This window comes from Acipenser ruthenus, chromosome 44 (genome assembly GCF_902713425.1).
Source record: "Acipenser ruthenus chromosome 44, fAciRut3.2 maternal haplotype, whole genome shotgun sequence".
Classification (NCBI taxonomy): Eukaryota; Metazoa; Chordata; class Actinopteri; order Acipenseriformes; family Acipenseridae; genus Acipenser; species Acipenser ruthenus.
The window spans coordinates 5188197-5205569 of NC_081232.1; the positions used below are offsets into that span (position 1 = coordinate 5188197).

Here is a 17373-nt window from a genome sequence, read left to right on the forward strand (position 1 = left end):
GTGGAGGACAAAAGGAAACTTTGGAGGAATCACCCCCAGCTCACATGTCATGAAAGCAGAAATGCAATCGCCTGCGGCCACACCACCTTGAATAAGCCTGATCTTGTCTGATCTCAGAAGCTAAGCAATGTTGGGCTTGGTTAGTACTTGGATAAGAGACCACCTGGGAATATCAAGTGCTGCAGGCATTACATTTTACAATTGAAATGTGTGGAGGACAAAAGGAAATTTTGGAGGAATCACCCCCAGCTCACTAAACATAAAAGTCATGAAAGCAGAAATGCAATCGCCTGCGGCCACACCACCTTGAATAAGCCTGATCTCGTCTTATTTCAGATGCTAAGCAATGTTGGGCTTGGTTAGGACTTCGATGGGAGACCACCTGGGAATATCCAGCGCTGCAGGCATTACATTTTTGTAATTACATTTTACAATTGAAATGTGTGGACGACAAAAGGAAATTTTGGAGGAATCACCCCCAGCTCACTAAACATAAAAGTCATGAAAGCAGAACTGCAAACTCCTGCAGCCACACCACCTTGAATAAGCCTGATCTTGTCTGATCTCAGAAGCTAAGCAATGTTGGGCTTGGTTTGTACTTGGATGGGAGACCACCTATGAATATCAAGAGCTGCAGGCATTACATTTTACAATTGAAATTTGTGGAGGACAAAAGGAAATTTTGGAGGAATCACCCCCAGCTCACTAAACATAAAAGTCATGAAAGCAGAACTGCAAACTTCTGCAGCCACACCACCTTGAATAAGTCTGATCGCGTCTGATCTCAGAAGCTAAGCAATTTTGGGCTTGGTTAGTACTTGGATGGGAGACCACCTGGGAATATCAAGTGCTGCAGGCATTACATTTTTGTAATTACATTTTACAATTGAAATGTGTGGACAAAAGGAAATTTTGGAGGAATCACCCCCAGCTCACTAAACATAAAAGTCATGAAAGCAGAAAGGCAATCGCCTGCGGCCACACCACCTTGAATAAGCCTGATCTCATCTGATCTCAGAAGCTAAGCAATGTTGGGCTTGGTTAGTACTTGGATGGGAGACCACCTGGGAATATCAAGTGCTGCAGGCATTACATTTTACAATTGAAATGTGTGGAGGACAAAAGGAAATTTTGGAGGAATCACCCCCAGCTCACTAAACATAAAAGTCATGAATGCAGAAATGCAATCGCCTGCGGCCACACCACCTTGAATAAGCCTGATCTCGTCTGATCTCAGAAGCTAAGCAATGTTGGGCTTGGTTAGTACTTGGATGGCAGACCACCTGGGAATATCAAGTGCTGCAGGCATTACATTTTACAATTGAAATGTGTGGAGGACAAAAGGAAATTTTGTATGATTCACCCCCAGCTCAATAAACATAAAAGTCATGAAGGCAGAAATGCAATCACCTGCAGCCACACCACCTTGAATAAGGCTGATCTCGTCTGATCTCAGAAGCTAAGCAATGTTGGGCTTGGTTAGTACTTGGATGGGAAACCACCTGGGAATATCAAGTGCTGCAGGCATTACATTTTTGTAATTACATTTTACAATTGAAATGTGTGGAGGACAAAAGGAAATTTTGGAGGAATCACCCCCAGCTCACTTAACATAAAAGTCATGAAAGCAGAAATGCAATCGCCTGCGGCCGCACCACCTTGAATAATTCTGATCTCAGAAGCTAAGCAATGTTGGGCTTGGCTAGTAATTGGATGGGAGACCACCTGGGAATATCAAGTGCTGCAGGCATTACATTTTTGTAATTACATTTTATAATTGAAATGTGTGGAGGACAAAAGGAAATTTTGGAGGAATCACCCCCAGCTCACTAAACATAAAAGTCATGAAAGCAGAAATGCAATTGCCTGCGGCCAACCACCTTGAATAAGCCTGACCTCGTCTGATCTCAGAAGCTAAGCAATGTTGGGCTTGGTTAGGGCTTGGTTAGGGCTTGGTTAGTACTTGGAAGGGAGACCCCCTGAGAATATCAAGTGCTGCAGGCATTACATTTTTGTAATTACATTTTCTAATTATCCTATTTAAATGAACATGACATTACTGATCATGGTCCCGAGGTCTTTCCTAGTGGGACTGAAGAACTAAAGAAACAAATTGCTGACCTTCAGAAACAGCTAACAAGTTTGAAAGCTGCAAATGACGAGAGTTGCCAGAAAGCTTCTCACAAGGTGTCCCAACCCAAGGTGAACAAGCACCAAGAAATGGTGGCTGCAGGAAGCCATGAGCAAAGTGCAGTAGCAGATGGGAAACCCAGACCATGGTACTGTTTTAAGTGTGGGAAAGATGGACACATTGCGAGGTCTTGTAGCGATGTACCTAATGCATTGCTTGTTGAAATGAAAAAGAAGGAATTGAGAGAGAAGCAGCGTTCTTGGGAAGCCCAGCACAGCTTCTCTAACTCTCCACATTTAAACTAGGATCAGTTTCTGTTGAGGGACAAACAGGAACTTGTCAACCATCACGTAAAAAAACACAGATCGACGATACATTCGCATCTTGCACAGCAAGAAGTCAAACTGCCTAAAGGGTTGGTTGGTCCAAAATGTACAGCTAGTATCCGTGTAGCTGGTGTAGCTTGTAATTGCCTTCTAGATACGGGGTCACAGGTCAGCACTCTATCATTGTCGTTTTATCAGAAGAATTTGCCAAACCATACAATTTGGCCTTTGAACAATCTTCTAGAAGTTGAGGGTGCAAATGGTCAGTCTGTCCCATATTTGGGATATGTTGAAGTAAACATGACATTTCCTAAGGCGATTACAGGGATCGAAACCAAAATTTTAACTCTAGCCTTAGTAGTTCCTGACCTTCGCTCAAATAGCCAACTGCCTATATTGATTGGAACGAACACCCTTGATGTACTATATGAGCAGTGCTGTGAAAGAACTATTAAAAATAGCTCAGCTCTCTATGGCTATAAGGGGATCCTGAAAGCTCTTAAGTTGAGAAGAAACCAGAACAGCAGTGGCAGACTTGGATGGGTGAAGTGGCGAAGCAACAAACAGAAGGTCATTCCCGCAGGTCAGAAAGTTCTCTTAGAAGGCTTTGCGTGTGTGAACCGCATAAACACTGAAAAGTGGGCATTAGTAGAACAGTCACACTTGTCTTCTTTACCAGGTGGGCTTTTCCTGAGTAGCTGTCTTCTCTCTCTACCAACACACCCTCCATATAAACCTGTTTTTTTAAAAAATGAGACCGACCATGATGTGATTCTCCCTGCCAGTTGCATCATTGCTGACTTAAATATACCACACTGTGTGATCAATGGCACTTTTGATAAAGGAAATCAGTGTAACAAGACTGATGGTTCACTAGCAACCACTTACAGTGCATCTGCTAGTCAAAAGAAAACAACTGAGAAGACTGAACTTACTTTTGATTTTGGTGACTCTCCACTACCTGAAGATTGGAAAACCAGAATTTCACTGAAATTGGGTGAGATGTCTGATGTTTTTGCATGTCATGATATGGATTTTGGACACACCTCTAAAGTGAAACATCACATTAAACTTAAAGATGAGACTCCTTTTAAACAGAGACCACGTCCAATCCACCCACAAGATCTTGAGGCTGTCCGGAAACATCTTCAGGAGCTGCTAGATGCAGATGTAATACGAGAATCTGAATCTCCATTCGCATCACCAATTGTGGTTGTTCGAAAGAAGAACGGAGATGTCAGGTTGTGCATTGATTATAGGAAACTGAATCTACAGACTATAAAAGATGCCTATGCACTACCAAACTTAGAAGAAACTTTCTCTGCTCTAACTGGATCTAAATGGTTTTCCGTTATAGATCTGAAATCAGGATATTACCAGATTGAGTTGGAAGAGTATGACAAGCCAAAATCTGCCTTTGTATGTCCCCTTGGATTCTGGGAATTTAATCGCATGCCTCAAGGAATAACGAACGCTCCTAGTACATTCCAACGTTTAATGGAGAAGTGTATGGGGGACATGAATTTGAAGGAGGTGTTGGTTTTCTTAGATGACCTCATTGTTTTCTCCGAGACACTGGAGGAACATGAAAATAGACTTCTACGTGTCCTACATCGTCTCAAGGAATATGGGTTGAAACTATCACCTGAGAAATGCAAGTTTTTCCAGACATCTGTACGTTATTTAGGACACATAGTGACCCAGAATGGAGTTGAAACTGATCCAGAGAAGGTGTGTGCTTTAAAAACCTGGCCACGGCCCAATAACTTGAAGGAATTAAGATCCTTCCTTGGATTCTCGGGTTATTATCGAAGGTTTGTCAAAGATTATTCTAAGATAGTTAAACCTTTGAATGAGCTGACTTCTGGATACCCTCCCATCAGAAAAGGGAGTAAGAGGACAAAGCCAGGTTGTAAATACTTCAATCCCAAAGAGCCGTTTGCTGATCGCTGGACACCTGCTTGTTAACAAGCGTTTGATTCCATCATTGAAAAACTTGGGTTTGCTGATCCAAGACTACCCTACATCCTCCATACAGATGCAAGCACAAGTGGGTTGGGAGCTGCACTTTACCAGGAGCAAGAGGGACAGATGCGTGTCATTGCCTTTGCTAGTAGGGGATTGTCACGAAGCCCGGTATCCAGCCCATAAATTGGAATTCCTTGCCCTAAAATGGGCGGTAACAGAGAAATTTCATGATTACCTGTATGGTGCGCCTTTCTCTGTTATAACTGACAATAACCCGTTAACGTATATATTAACTTCTGCAAAGTTGGATGCAACCAGTTACCGATGGTTGGCTGCTTGTCACAAAGACGGCCAGAGTGGGTTGCGTCAGACCAGAAAGGAATTCAAACACAGAGACGGTGGTGATGATGAGCTGAGTGCAATGGCTGCACTCAGCGTTTATTAACAAATAAAAGGTTTGAAAACAGCACAAAAACAGGACACGGCACTTGCGCCAAAATAAACAGACATACAAAACGGACTAACACTAAACAAACGGTGCACGGAGAGACAAACAAACACGGCGAGTACAAACAAAACACTTCTCTTGCACGTTTTTACTTATTTTAACTCTCCTCTCTCTCTCACCCGTTCTCCTCTTCCGAACACCCAACCACGAGTGACTAAACATGCATCTATTTATACTGTTTGTGCTGGGATTCAATTACTAATTAATTATTCACTTGAATCCCAGCACGTGAATTCATTACGTGCAACCCCGTGCCACACATTACATTTAGCCAGCACGTGAAGTGATTTGTGCCCTCCTCGTGCCTAAATACAAATCTACCTTTTTAAATACACGTGAAACACAGACCTGTTTATATCCCGTGTACCAATCTATACACCAACATTAACATACGCACCATACATACAACATATAACACACAAATGCACACAGGGGCGGGGCGCTTTGCCACATATACCCCCCCTTGTGCGCAGCACACATGGCCTCAACGGCCACCTCCCCCCTTAAATACCCAGCAGTCCAGGCCAAAGTCTCGGGCTGGGAAGGGAGGCTTCAGTGGGCCCATGGCAGGAAATGCTGTCAGCTCCCCTGCCGGTAGTGGCACAGCATGCTGGTCCTGTCCTGCAGCGAAAAAGCTGCGGGGGCAGGTGGTCCCCCGACCTCCCCCTTCTTCGTAGCCGGCAGCTCCCTCCTGTGGGGCTCCGGCCACAAGAACTCCTGCAGCGAAACTGCTGCTGGGGAAAGTGGTCTCCAGACCTCCTCCCCCTTCTTCGTGGCCGGCAGCTCCCCTTTCTGGGGCTCCGGCCACCATACTCCCTGCGGAGGTACGGGCAGCAGAGGCAGCTCCTGCTCCTCTGCTCCGGGCGGTGGCGGAGGCAGAGGCAGCTCCAGCTCCTCTGCTCCTGGCGGTGGTGGAGGCAGAGGCAGCTCCAGCTCCTCTGCTCCTGGCGGTGGTGGAGGCAGAGGCAGCTCCAGCTCCTCTGCTCCTGGCGGTGGTGGAACCAGCAGGTATTCACCCTCTGCTGGTGGAGGTGGGAGGGGCCAGCAGTCCTCCCACTGCGGTGGAGGTGGAACCAGCAGGTATTCACCCTCTGCTGGTGGAGGTGGGAGGGGCAAGCAGTCCTCCCACTGCGGTGGAGGTGGAACCAGCAGGTATTCACCCTCTGCTGGTGGAGGTGGCGGAGGTAGAGGCGATGGGGCTGATGCTGGCCACTCAGAGGGAGGCTGTGGCGGTGCTGGCTCCCTCTGCTGTGGCGGCTGGGCATGTGCGCGCCGTGCTGCCTTCAGCAGCATAGCTAGAGGCTGCTGGGGGACACCAGCATCCTGCCCTTCTCCCCCCCAAAAATTTTCAGGGGGTTGAGCCTGTAACTCCTCCCCTTCTGGCTCTTGGGACGGCACCAGCAGGTATTCACCCTCTGCTGGTGGAGGTGGGACCAGCAGGCATTCTCCCTCTGCTGGCAGCTTGGGTCCTACGGCTGTGGAAGCCCCGACTTCCCTCTTTTTGGGCTGTGGACGCACCGACTCCTCCCTTTTGGGCTGTGGACGCACCGACTCCTCCCTTTTGGGCTGTGGACGCACCGACTCCTCCCTTTTGGGCTGTGGACGCACCGACTCCTCCCTTTTGGGCTGTGGACGCACCGACTCCTCCCTTTTGGGCTGTGGACGTTCGGGCTCCCCCCACTCAGGCGTAGGACGTTCGGGCTCCTCCCACTCAGGCGTAGGACGTTCGGGCTCCTCCCACTCAGGCGTAGGACGTTCGGGCTCCTCCCACTCAGGCGTAGGACGTTCGGGCTCCTCCCGCTTGGGCTGTGGACGCTCAGGCTCCTCCCGCTTGGGCTGTGGACGCTCAGGCTCCTCCCGCTTGGGCTGTGGAGGCAAAACCAGCAGGCATTCACCCTCTGCTGGTGGAGATGGGGACAGCAGGTACTCACCCTCTGCTGGTGGAGATGGGGACAGCAGGTACTCCTCTGCTGGTGGTCCTGCTACCTGGGCTGCTGTTCCGTTTATGGTTGCCTCCAGGTAGCTGAGGACAAACTCCACACCTTCCTCCAAGGTGTTTGGGGTGTGTTCCTCCTGATATGCCTCCCATCTCTCACTGTCCATCATCCACAGGGCCCGGACGACTATGGGCAGAGACTGGGCCTCCAGCCCAGCATTCTCCAGGAACCAGCCCCGCAGTTTGATGGCGTCTTCTGCCATTGACTTTTTTTTTTCCCCCCAAAACAATATTTGTAATCCTTTATTTTATTTTTTTTATTTTTTTATTTTTTTTTAATCCAGACCCCTCCTGGTCTGACGCTTGGAGGCGCGGCTATCCCACGATGACACCACGTGTCACAAAGACGGCCAGAGTGGGTTGCGTCAGACCAGAAAGGAATTCAAACACAGAGACGGTGGTGATGATGAGCTGAGTGCAATGGCTGCACTCAGCGTTTATTAACAAATAAAAGGTTTGAAAACAGCACAAAAACAGGACACGGCACTTGCGCCAAAATAAACAGACATACAAAACGGACTAACACTAAACAAACGGTGCACAGAGAGACAAACAAACACGGTGAGTACAAACAAAACACTTCTCTTGCACGTTTTTACTTATTTTAACTCTCCTCTCTCTCTCACCCGTTCTCCTCTTCCGAACACCCAACCACGAGTGACTAAACGTGCATCCATTTATACTGTTTGTGCTGGGATTCAATTACTAATTAATTATTCACTTGAATCCCAGCACGTGAATTCATTACGTGCAACCCCGTGCCACACATTACATTTAGCCAGCACATGAAGTGATTTGTGCCCTCCTCGTGCCTAAATACAAATCTACCTTTTTAAATACACGTGAAACACAGACCTGTTTATATCCCGTGTACCAATCTATACACCAACATTAACATACGCACCATACATACAACATATAACACACAAATGCACACAGGGGCGGGGCGCTTTGCCACACTGCTCTTTCTACTTTTTCATTCGACATTAAGTATAGGACAGGAAAACAAAACATTGATGCAGATGGACTCTCAAGACTACCCCACGGGACCTTGGAGGATGACATTGATTCACAAGAAGTGACAGAATTCAGCAGTTTACATCCCATCATTTGAGTCCACCAGAGAATGTGAAACTCTTTACGCAAGATGCAATTAGAGCAGTGTGTGATAGACATACCCTTCAGAGAAATGGGGATACAGAAGAAGACAAGTTTAAACTTATCTTAGTTGAATCCCTTGCTCTTGAACCAGAAGCAGTCCCCGATTGTTTTGATCAAGATGGAGTTAGTGATGGACAGATAACTCTACCAAGGATGTCAAATGTAGATTTGGTTCAGCAACAAAAAGAGGACCCAGTTATTGGAAGAGTTATCGCCTTAATTGAGTCTGGGAATACATTTCCCACAACCTTAAAGTATGAGTCCCCTGATTTGCAATTAATTTTGAGACAATGGAATCGTCTGGAATTGAAACATGGCATATTGTATAGAAGACGTCTGGATGGAAAAGAAGTTTCCTATCAAATTGTTCTACCTGAAAAGTTGAGATCAAGGGTGTTGGAGAGCTTACATGATGAAATGGGACATATGGGTATTGAACAAACTCTTGACCTCATTAGATCAAGGTTCTATTGGCCGAGGATGGCTGCAGCTGTGGAACAAAAGGTGAAAACTTGTGGTCGATGTGTGAGGAGAAAAGCTCATCCTGAAAAAGCTGCACCTCTGGTGAACATTTGTACCACCAGACCGCTAGAATTAGTTTGTATGGACTTTTTGTCATTGGAGCCTGACAATCGTGACACTAGAAATATCTTGGTCATAACTGACAATTTTACAAAGTATGCTGTTGCCATCCCCACCAGAGATCAAAAGGCAGCAACTGTAGCTAGGAGTCTTTGGGACCATTTAGTTGTTCACTATGGTTTTCCTGAACGTCTACATAGTGACCAAGGATGAGATTTTGAATCCCATACTATACGTGAACTGTGTGCACTTGCTGGAATACGGAAAGTAAGAACCACACCATACCATCCAAGAGGGAATCCTGTAGAGCGTTTTAATAGGACGCTTCTGAGTATGCTAGGGACTTTGAAGGAAAAAGAGAAAGCACACTGGCATGATTATGTGAAACCATTAGTCCATGCCTATAACTGCACGAGGAATGAGGTGACTGGATTCTCGCCATATGAACTGATGTTCGGAAGACAGCCCAGGTTGCCCATTGACATCGCGTTTGGCCTACAGCCAAGAGGAGTGGAACCCAAGTCACACTCGCAGTATGTTAAAAATCTGAGATCATATTTGGAAGAAAGCTACCACATTGCCACAGAGAATGCTTTGAAATCAGCCAAAACGAACAAGAAAAGATTTGATAAACTAGTCTGAGAGTCTACTTTGCAAGTAGGAGATAGGATCCTGGTCCGTAATGTCAGTTTACGTGGAAAACAAAAGATTGCAGACAGATGGGGAGCTGACATCCATATTGTTGTAAAACAAATGGGTGAATTACCGGTGTATGTGGTTCGACCAGAGAATAAAGACGGGCCTCTCCGAACTCTTCACAGAGATCTTCTGCTACCCTGTGGGTTTTTGCCTGCACTAGAAGAGAAAGAAGCCACCTCTGGGAAGACACCGGTTAGACGACCAAGGACGCGGCAGAATCCTTTCCAGGATGGAGAAAATGAGCCGCTACATGTGGAATCTGAGGATGAAGATGAATACCCATTGTATTTGCACAAAAATCCCTCAATGAGAGATACAAGAATCATTCAAGTTCATGATTTCTATGACCCAGATAGACCTACAGCTGTACCGATCTCTAGAGAAGAACAAGCGCATGCTGCGGACTCGGATGACCCGTTGCCCTGTACAGGTTCAAGTTTAAACCCGTATGCTGAAAGCTTTCATCCAAATGCTGCTGAAGAGAGAGAAGACATTGGAGACTTACCTGAAGTGAACCCAACTTCTGCTGAAGAGAGAGAAGATGACACTGGAAACTTGCCTGATAAGAATCACATCATTAGGAAACTTACTGGAAGGCTTAACTGATGTGAATCCAAGTGATGATGATAAAAGAGAAGAGTTTAATGGAACAAGAAACATAGCCATAGAAATTGAGACAAAGAATACAGAAGAGAATAATCCACCTTGCTGGGACGTTAATGACACTTCTGTATGTCGATCCACGAGGTCGCACAGAGTGCCAGATCACCTTGAGTACCAAGAACTAGGGAATCCCCTTTCCTCAGTCATACAGTGTTTATTTCATGGATTGAGCACAGATATTATAAACTCATTAAATGGGTCCGAACATCCTACACTTATAAAGAATCTGATTCCTGATGCCTACCAGGTTGTTTAGGTAATTGCCATGTGAAAATGTGAAGGGACTCACATATATTCAAGAGGGGAGGATGTAACCCTGTTACAATTCTTATGTACAGAAGGCAATGGGATTAGGAAATGAGTGTTAACAGGAAGTCCCGCCTTGATTGACGGTAGACACCCTGAGAAGGAGATGAGAGCGTCCATTTAGTAAAAGTCGCATGTTGAACTCGAGATTCTTGATTGCTGGACCAACTAAAGTTTATCTCACTCTAAAAAGCTTTTGAAGAAGTCTTTAGACCAGAGACCGATGATGATTTTCTTTTAAAGAGAAAAAAAACCCTGTTGAATTCTCCTGCAAAGGACTGGCGAGCCTAACTTATTGAAGATACACTGAAGATTTCTACCCTGGAATTTTTTTTTTTTTTTCCCTTTTTCTGGAATTTCTTTTGGATTTCAAAGGACTGTTTTCATTCTTCTCGAAGTTCTACAGAGTGGTAGGAATATCGACTCACACTACATACACACCAACAAGGACATTGGTTTTAATTAGAACTTCTTATTTCAAACTAACTGTATTATTTTAGACAAGAGGTACTGAATTTATGATTATATGGTACACCTTTCTGTCTTAATAAATGTATGCTAGCTGTTAAAAAAAACACACTGAACATTCTTTTGTTAATTTCTCGTTATACTAACCGTTCATACGAATCTAGAATTATAAGTAGCCAAAGGTGGGTTACATAAGCAATGTTGGGCTTGGTTAGTACCTGAATGGGAGACCACCTGGGAATATCAAGCGCTGCAGCCATTACATTTTTGTAATTACATTTTACAATTGAAATGTGTGGAGGACAAAAGGAAATTTCGGAGGAATCACCCCCAGCTCACCGAACATAAAAGTGATGAGAGCATTACTGCAATCACCTGCGGCCACACCACCTTGAATAAGCCTGATCTCAGAAGCTAAGCAATGTTGGGCTTGGTTAATACTTGGATGGGAGACCACCTGGGAATATCAAGTGCTGCAGGCATTACATTTTTGTAATTACATTTTACAATTGAAATGTGTGGAGGACAAAAGGAAATTTCGGAGGAATCACCCCAAGCTCACCGAACATAAAAGTCATGAAAGCAGAACTGCAATCGCCTGCGGCCACACCACCTTGAATAAGCCTGATCTCAGTAGCTAAGCAATGTTGGGCTTGGTTAGTACTTGGATGGGAGACCACCTGGGAATATCAAGTGCTGCAGGCATTACATTTTCAATTGAAATGTGTGGAGGACAAAAGGAAATTTCAGAGGAATCACCCGCAGCTCACCAAACATAAAAGTCAAGAAAGCAGAACTGCAATCGCCTGCGGCCACACCGCCTTGAATAAGCCTGATCTCAGTGGCTAAGCAATGTTGGGCTTGGTTAGTACTTGGATGGGAGACCACCTGGGAATATCAAGTGCTGCAGGCATTACATTTTCAATTGAAATGTGTGGAGGACAAAAGGAAATTTTGGCGGAATCACCCGCAGCTCACTAAACATAAAAGTCATGAAAGCAGAAATGCAATCGCCTGCGGCCACACCACCTTGAATAAGCCTGATCTCGTCCGATCTCAGAAGCTAAGCAATGTTGTGCTTGCTTAGTACTTGGATGGGAGACCACCTGGGAATATCAGGTGCTGCAGGCATTACATTTTACAATTGAAATGTGTGGAGGACAAAAGGAAATTTCGGAGGAATCACCCCCAGCTCACCGAACATAAAAGTCATGAAAGCAGAAATGCAATCGCCTGCGGCCACACCACCTTGAATATGCCTGATCTCGTCTGATCTCGGAAGCTAAGCAATGTTGGGCTTGGTTAGTACTTGGATGGGAGACCACCTGGGAATATCAAGTGCTGCAGGCATTACATTTTTGTAATTACATTTTACAATTGAAATGTGTGGAGGACAAAAGGACATTTTGGAGGAATCACCCCCAGCTCACTAAACATAAAAGTCATGAAAGCAGAAATGCAATCGCCTGTGGCCACACCACCTTGAATAAGCCTGGTGCATTGTGGGATTGGTCAGGTGATCAGAAGAGGAAGCTACACTTTGCTAGTGGAGGAATCTCTGTTTGGGGATTTTATTTTGATGTTTTTCTACTTTAATATTAATCTTTTTTCTTGGATTTTATTTGGACATTTCTAGTACTGTTGTGATTGAAAAGGATTGTGTGCCTGGAGTTGTGGATGTACAACGGACAATGTCCCTAGGCATGTCTAGGCATGCCGGGGACACAAGTGGAGCTGAAAAAAGGCCTCATGGAGAAAAAAGGATTTATAAAAAAGAGTATACGGTTGTTGTTCTGGTTAAGGACAATTCAAAGATTTCAGCTGAAGATGTGATAAATGCCGCTGATAAACAGTGTGGATTTGGGAAAGTATTTGCATGTGTTCCTAAACAACAGGACAAATATGAAATTACGGTGGAGAGCAGAGAAGTGGCTGAAATACTGCTTGGAGGAATATGCATAAAGGGAAATAATTTTGAATGTGAGCCACTTTCTTCAGGTAAAGTAGTGGTTTCTTTTTTAAATTTGCCTGCATATATATCTGACCTGGACATTAGGAGTAAGCTAATGGCATGGGGAGTTGTAATCTGCTCAGATGTGAAAAGAAGGTTTTACCCAGGTACTCATGTTGCTGATGGGACAAGGTTTGTTATGGTTCAATTCACTAACGAAGTAAAGTCATTGCCTTACAGCGTAAAGTTTGTAACAGCTGAGGGGCTGAGACATTTTAGGGTGATACATAACAATCAACATAAAGTTTGCCTGTCATGTCTGTCCTCGGAACATCTACTCAAGGACTGCCCCACTTTCATTTGTTTTGATTGCGGGGTTCAGGGGCACTCAAGCAGGAACTGTGCAGCGCCGCGCTGTGAGGAGTGTAGGAGGAAGCCGCAGTGGTGCATTTGCATTGACTCGGACAGTAAGGCTGGGAGCAAGGACAAGGGTACTGACAGTGATAGAGGAACTGAGGAAGACGATGATATTACTGGACCACTGGAGCATAAGGAGATGGAGGGCACTCATAAAAAAGCAGGGAGTGAAACTGCAGTACCGAGACTGAATGCTGGAGAGGAGCCTCAAGCTGCAGTTATAGAAATGGAGGCTGCTGATGACCAAACACTATCGACAGATATTGCAAGGGAGATGGGGGTCCAGTTGGAAGTTGCATCAACAAGTAAGGAGGGGGTAGAGCAGGTACAAGCTGCTGGGGACTGTTCAACAGAAGGGTTGAGCATAACTTGCCCTTTAGGGAAAACTATGCTAACTGTGGCTGAGGGAATTGGAAACAACAAAATAGAGAAGGAGGAATGGGTTGAGACAGGGGGAAAAAAATGTTTAAAAGATCGAAGGTGAAAGTGAAACCTAACCTTGATAAGATCACATCCAGATGTGTGAGGAAAAAGAAAGACATTGGGACATTGGTTTGCAAAACAACGGTTGCAAAAATGATTAAAACAAAAGGGTTTGATGTTCTGCAGGAAGAGGAAACATAATGGTCAGGTTTTTGAAAGAATTGTTTCTTCTTTTTGCAGGAATGGTCTCAATATTATCACTTAATGTAAATGGGTTAAGGAATTTTGCTAAACTTGAAAAAGTTTTAATTAATGTAAATAAGAATGATATTGTCTGCCTGCAGGAAACTTTCTGGGATGACGTTTTTATTCATGATTTCAAGCATTTATGGAATGGGGACATCTATACTAGTAATTATTCCAACCATAGGAGAGGGGTGGCTGTATTAGTTAGTAATAATTTTAAGGAAAGCGTTTCTTTGTTAGAGAAGGATAACGAAGGGAGATTTATAAAAATGCAAATTAATTTTAAAAATAATTGTTTTGAATTGGTTAATTGTTATGCTCCTAATGATCAAAAGGAGCGTTTTGATTTTTTTACTGGCCTAGAGAGACACCTAGGAGCAGACAATGTCATTATGGTGGGAGACTTCAATGTAGCTATGAGCACTATTGACATCGCATCAGGAATGGTTTTCAAAGGTGATTATTCCAGAAATTTGTTGGCAAGGCATTTGGAGAATTATAATTATATTGATTTCTGGAGATGCCGAAATTCTTTAAAGAGGGATTTCTCCAGGAGACAGTTTGTACAAAAGGAATTAAACCAAAGCAGAATAGATTTTGGAATATGTCATGTTAACTTTCTTAGCTACCTGGGGAAGATTGGTTATAAATTCACCTCTTTCAGCGATCATGCTGCTTTCTCTTTTCAAGTCCTGTTTAATAAGTTGCATAAAGGACCAGGGTTGTGGTGTCTTAATAATCAATTTTTGAAAGAAGATTTGTTTAGTAAGGGAATTGAAATATTAATTAGGGATAGTATGAAGTGTCCATTGTTTCAAAATGGAAAACGAATATGGTGGGATAATTTAAAATACAATATAAAGAAATACTGCATTCAATATGGGATAAATAGAAATAAAATTAAAATTAAGAATGAGCAGGAGGTTCAGGTAGAACTTAAACGTGAATATGAGAAGGCAGCAGATCTGATGGATATGAATTATAACAGAATTGAGGAATTGCAAGACAAAATTAAAGGAATTGAAAACGAGCGCTGTGAAGGGGCAATACTAAGATCCAAAGCCAGACATGTGGTGGAGGGAGAGAAAAGCACTACATTCTTTTTTGGGCTTGAAAAACAAAGACAACAGGATTCCTATATAGAAGAACTGACTAAAAATAATGGGGAAGTAACTGAAGAACAGGGTGAAATCTTAAAAGAAGTTTGTAATTTTTACACAGGGCTTTTTAAAAAACAAGGTACAATTTTGGAGGAGAGGGAGAAAATACTTTCTTTTATAGCAACTAAAGTGAGTGAGGAAGACAGGGAGAGTTGTGAGAAGGAGATTAGGTTGGAGGAAATAGAAGACGCCTTGCAGGATATGACAACTAATAAAAGTCCTGGTTCAGATGGGTTAACCCTGGAATTTTATCTTAAATTTAAAAATCTTATCTGCCCTATTTTATTACAAGTATTTAAAGAGGTTAAAGAGAAAGGTCTTTTAAGTCCAACAATGAGAATGGGGATAGTTACTTTAATCTACAAGAAACAAGGAGATAAAGCCTTATTAAAAAACTATCGGCCCATAAGTCTGTTGAATTGTGATTATAAGGCACTAACAAGGATTTTCACAAATCGTTTGAAAGCGGTATTGCCTAAGATAATATCCTCCTCCCAAACTTATTGTGTGCCAGGAAGGGATATAGCGGATACAATATGTTCGGTAAGGGATGTAGTTAGTTACTTGAAAATGGAGCAAAAAGAAGGCTATATTTTAAAAGTAGATCAGGAAAAAGCCTTTGATAGGGTGGAACATGATTACTTATTAGAGGTGCTGCAGAGATTTGGTTTTGGGAATAGTTTTACCTCATGGGTTAAGATTTTTTATACCAATATTTTTAGTAGGGTAAAATGTAATGGCAATCTGACTGAGTTCTTCCCAGTGGAGAGGTCAGTGAGACAGGGATATCCTCTCTCTGCTTTGCTGTATTCAGTAATTGCAGAACCCCTGAGCCTGGCAATACAAGGGAATAAAGACATAATTGGAGTCCCAATTCCTGGTTGTAATGAAAAATCAATTATATATCAGCATGCAGATGACACCACACTCACAGTGTCGAGTTCAGACAGCATCCCAAAAATAATGGAAGTGTTCACATCTTACTGTTCTGCTTCAGGGGCAAAAATCAATATTGATAAATCAGAAATTCTCCCTGTAAGGAAAAGCAATACACTTTTAGATATACCTTTCAGAATTGCAGAGGAAAGCCTTCAGATCTTGGGGGTATATATTGGATTAGAAGAGAGGTCAGTGGCTGAAAAGAACTGGCAGGAAAAGATAATCAAAATGAGGGCCATCTTGAATTTGTGGAGTGGCAGGGAGTTGACTCTGAAGGGTAAAGTCTTGGTCATTAATAGTCTGTTTCTTTCCAGGATATGGTATTTACTGAGTGTTAAGGAGATCCCCCAGTGGGCTGAGAAAGAGATTAAAAACATGATGGTTAGGTTTCTGCGGGCTGGGAAACCTGCTAAGATCAGCTATAATACAGTCATTGGGAAAATCAGTAAAGGAGGGCTAATGCTGGCAGATATTGAGCTAAAACGAAAGAGCTTTCGAATTAAAGTGGTTAAAAAGTTTTTAGACCCTACGAATAACAGTGTATGGAAGCACTTTCTGAAACATTTCTTATCAAATTGTGGGGGTTTGGGAATGGGGGAAGAAATTCTATTAATGTGTCTTAAACCTTCAATGGTAAAGGATGTTCCCTGGATTTATAAAGAAGTTCTAGTGGCTTGGTCTGAGTTCTTGCAACATGTCACTTTTAGCCCAGAGACCAGAGAACAAATATTGGAGCAGCCTCTTTTTTTGAACCCACTGTTAAAAGTACAAGGTGTGAATCTTTATAAAAAGAGTTTTATAGAAGCAGGTGTTAGTAAAATTAAAGACATTATGTACGTTTTTAAAGAAGGCTTTTTACCCAGTTTGGCAATAGTTGACTTGGTAAAAGAAAAGAACGAAGATATTCCCATTAGTATAATAATAAAGGAGTACAGTAAAATACAAAGTGCCATCCCTGAGAGATGGGTGAGGGTTATTAATCAAGAACATAACAGCAAACTGTCACGTGGAGTTTCTTTGCCTGTGTTTCTTCTAAAAAGGAAAAATAAATACTTTAACATTATTGAATGTACGACCAAATTGTTCTATTTAGTGTTAATGAGTGTGGTTTTTAAAAAGCCAACGTCGGAGCAATTCTGGCAAAAAAATATTTCCAAACTTTAAAATCTGTACAATTTGGAATAATGTAAGACAGACTTATAAATCTCCCGAATGAAAATGATTTTAAACTGAGGCACAACTGCATCTTTACAAAGTGGCTCCTTTTTAAAATGCACAAAAGTGACAATGCCTTGTGTTCAGTGTGTCAAAGTAGAGAGGAAGGATTATTGCATCTATTTGTAAAATGCACTGAACTGCAGGGGCTGAGGGAATACTTGAGGGGTTTAATAGAGGGGTTCTTTAAATTTGCAGAGCAGAATGTACTCAA

The 17373-nt window shown here is 43.2% G+C and overlaps 3 non-coding genes and 10 pseudogenes across 3 annotated transcripts; all 13 read left to right on the forward strand.

Annotated features, from left to right (window-relative positions):
* The first annotated feature begins 69 nt into the window (after positions 1–69).
* Positions 70–188, forward strand: LOC131714202 (5S ribosomal RNA; annotated as a pseudogene).
* A 100-nt stretch (positions 189–288) lies between these two features.
* Positions 289–407, forward strand: LOC131716459 (5S ribosomal RNA; annotated as a pseudogene).
* Positions 408–521: 114 nt separating this feature from the next.
* Positions 522–640, forward strand: LOC131715388 (5S ribosomal RNA; annotated as a pseudogene).
* A 100-nt stretch (positions 641–740) lies between these two features.
* On the forward strand, positions 741–859 carry LOC131714305 (5S ribosomal RNA; annotated as a pseudogene).
* Positions 860–970: 111 nt separating this feature from the next.
* On the forward strand, positions 971–1089 carry LOC131717868 (5S ribosomal RNA). Its single transcript, XR_009316761.1, has one exon. It is a non-coding gene; the product is annotated as a 5S ribosomal RNA (ribosomal RNA).
* A 100-nt stretch (positions 1090–1189) lies between these two features.
* Positions 1190–1308, forward strand: LOC131711676 (5S ribosomal RNA). The gene has a single exon (XR_009313564.1). It is a non-coding gene; the product is annotated as a 5S ribosomal RNA (ribosomal RNA).
* Positions 1309–1408: 100 nt separating this feature from the next.
* Positions 1409–1527, forward strand: LOC131713759 (5S ribosomal RNA; annotated as a pseudogene).
* A 114-nt stretch (positions 1528–1641) lies between these two features.
* Positions 1642–1750, forward strand: LOC131716528 (5S ribosomal RNA; annotated as a pseudogene).
* A 9431-nt stretch (positions 1751–11181) lies between these two features.
* On the forward strand, positions 11182–11290 carry LOC131716285 (5S ribosomal RNA; annotated as a pseudogene).
* Positions 11291–11404: 114 nt separating this feature from the next.
* On the forward strand, positions 11405–11513 carry LOC131715484 (5S ribosomal RNA; annotated as a pseudogene).
* A 99-nt stretch (positions 11514–11612) lies between these two features.
* Positions 11613–11721, forward strand: LOC131716180 (5S ribosomal RNA; annotated as a pseudogene).
* Positions 11722–11820: 99 nt separating this feature from the next.
* Positions 11821–11939, forward strand: LOC131713283 (5S ribosomal RNA; annotated as a pseudogene).
* Positions 11940–12039: 100 nt separating this feature from the next.
* On the forward strand, positions 12040–12158 carry LOC131719207 (5S ribosomal RNA). Its single transcript, XR_009318103.1, has one exon. It is a non-coding gene; the product is annotated as a 5S ribosomal RNA (ribosomal RNA).
* The last annotated feature ends 5215 nt before the right edge of the window (positions 12159–17373 follow it).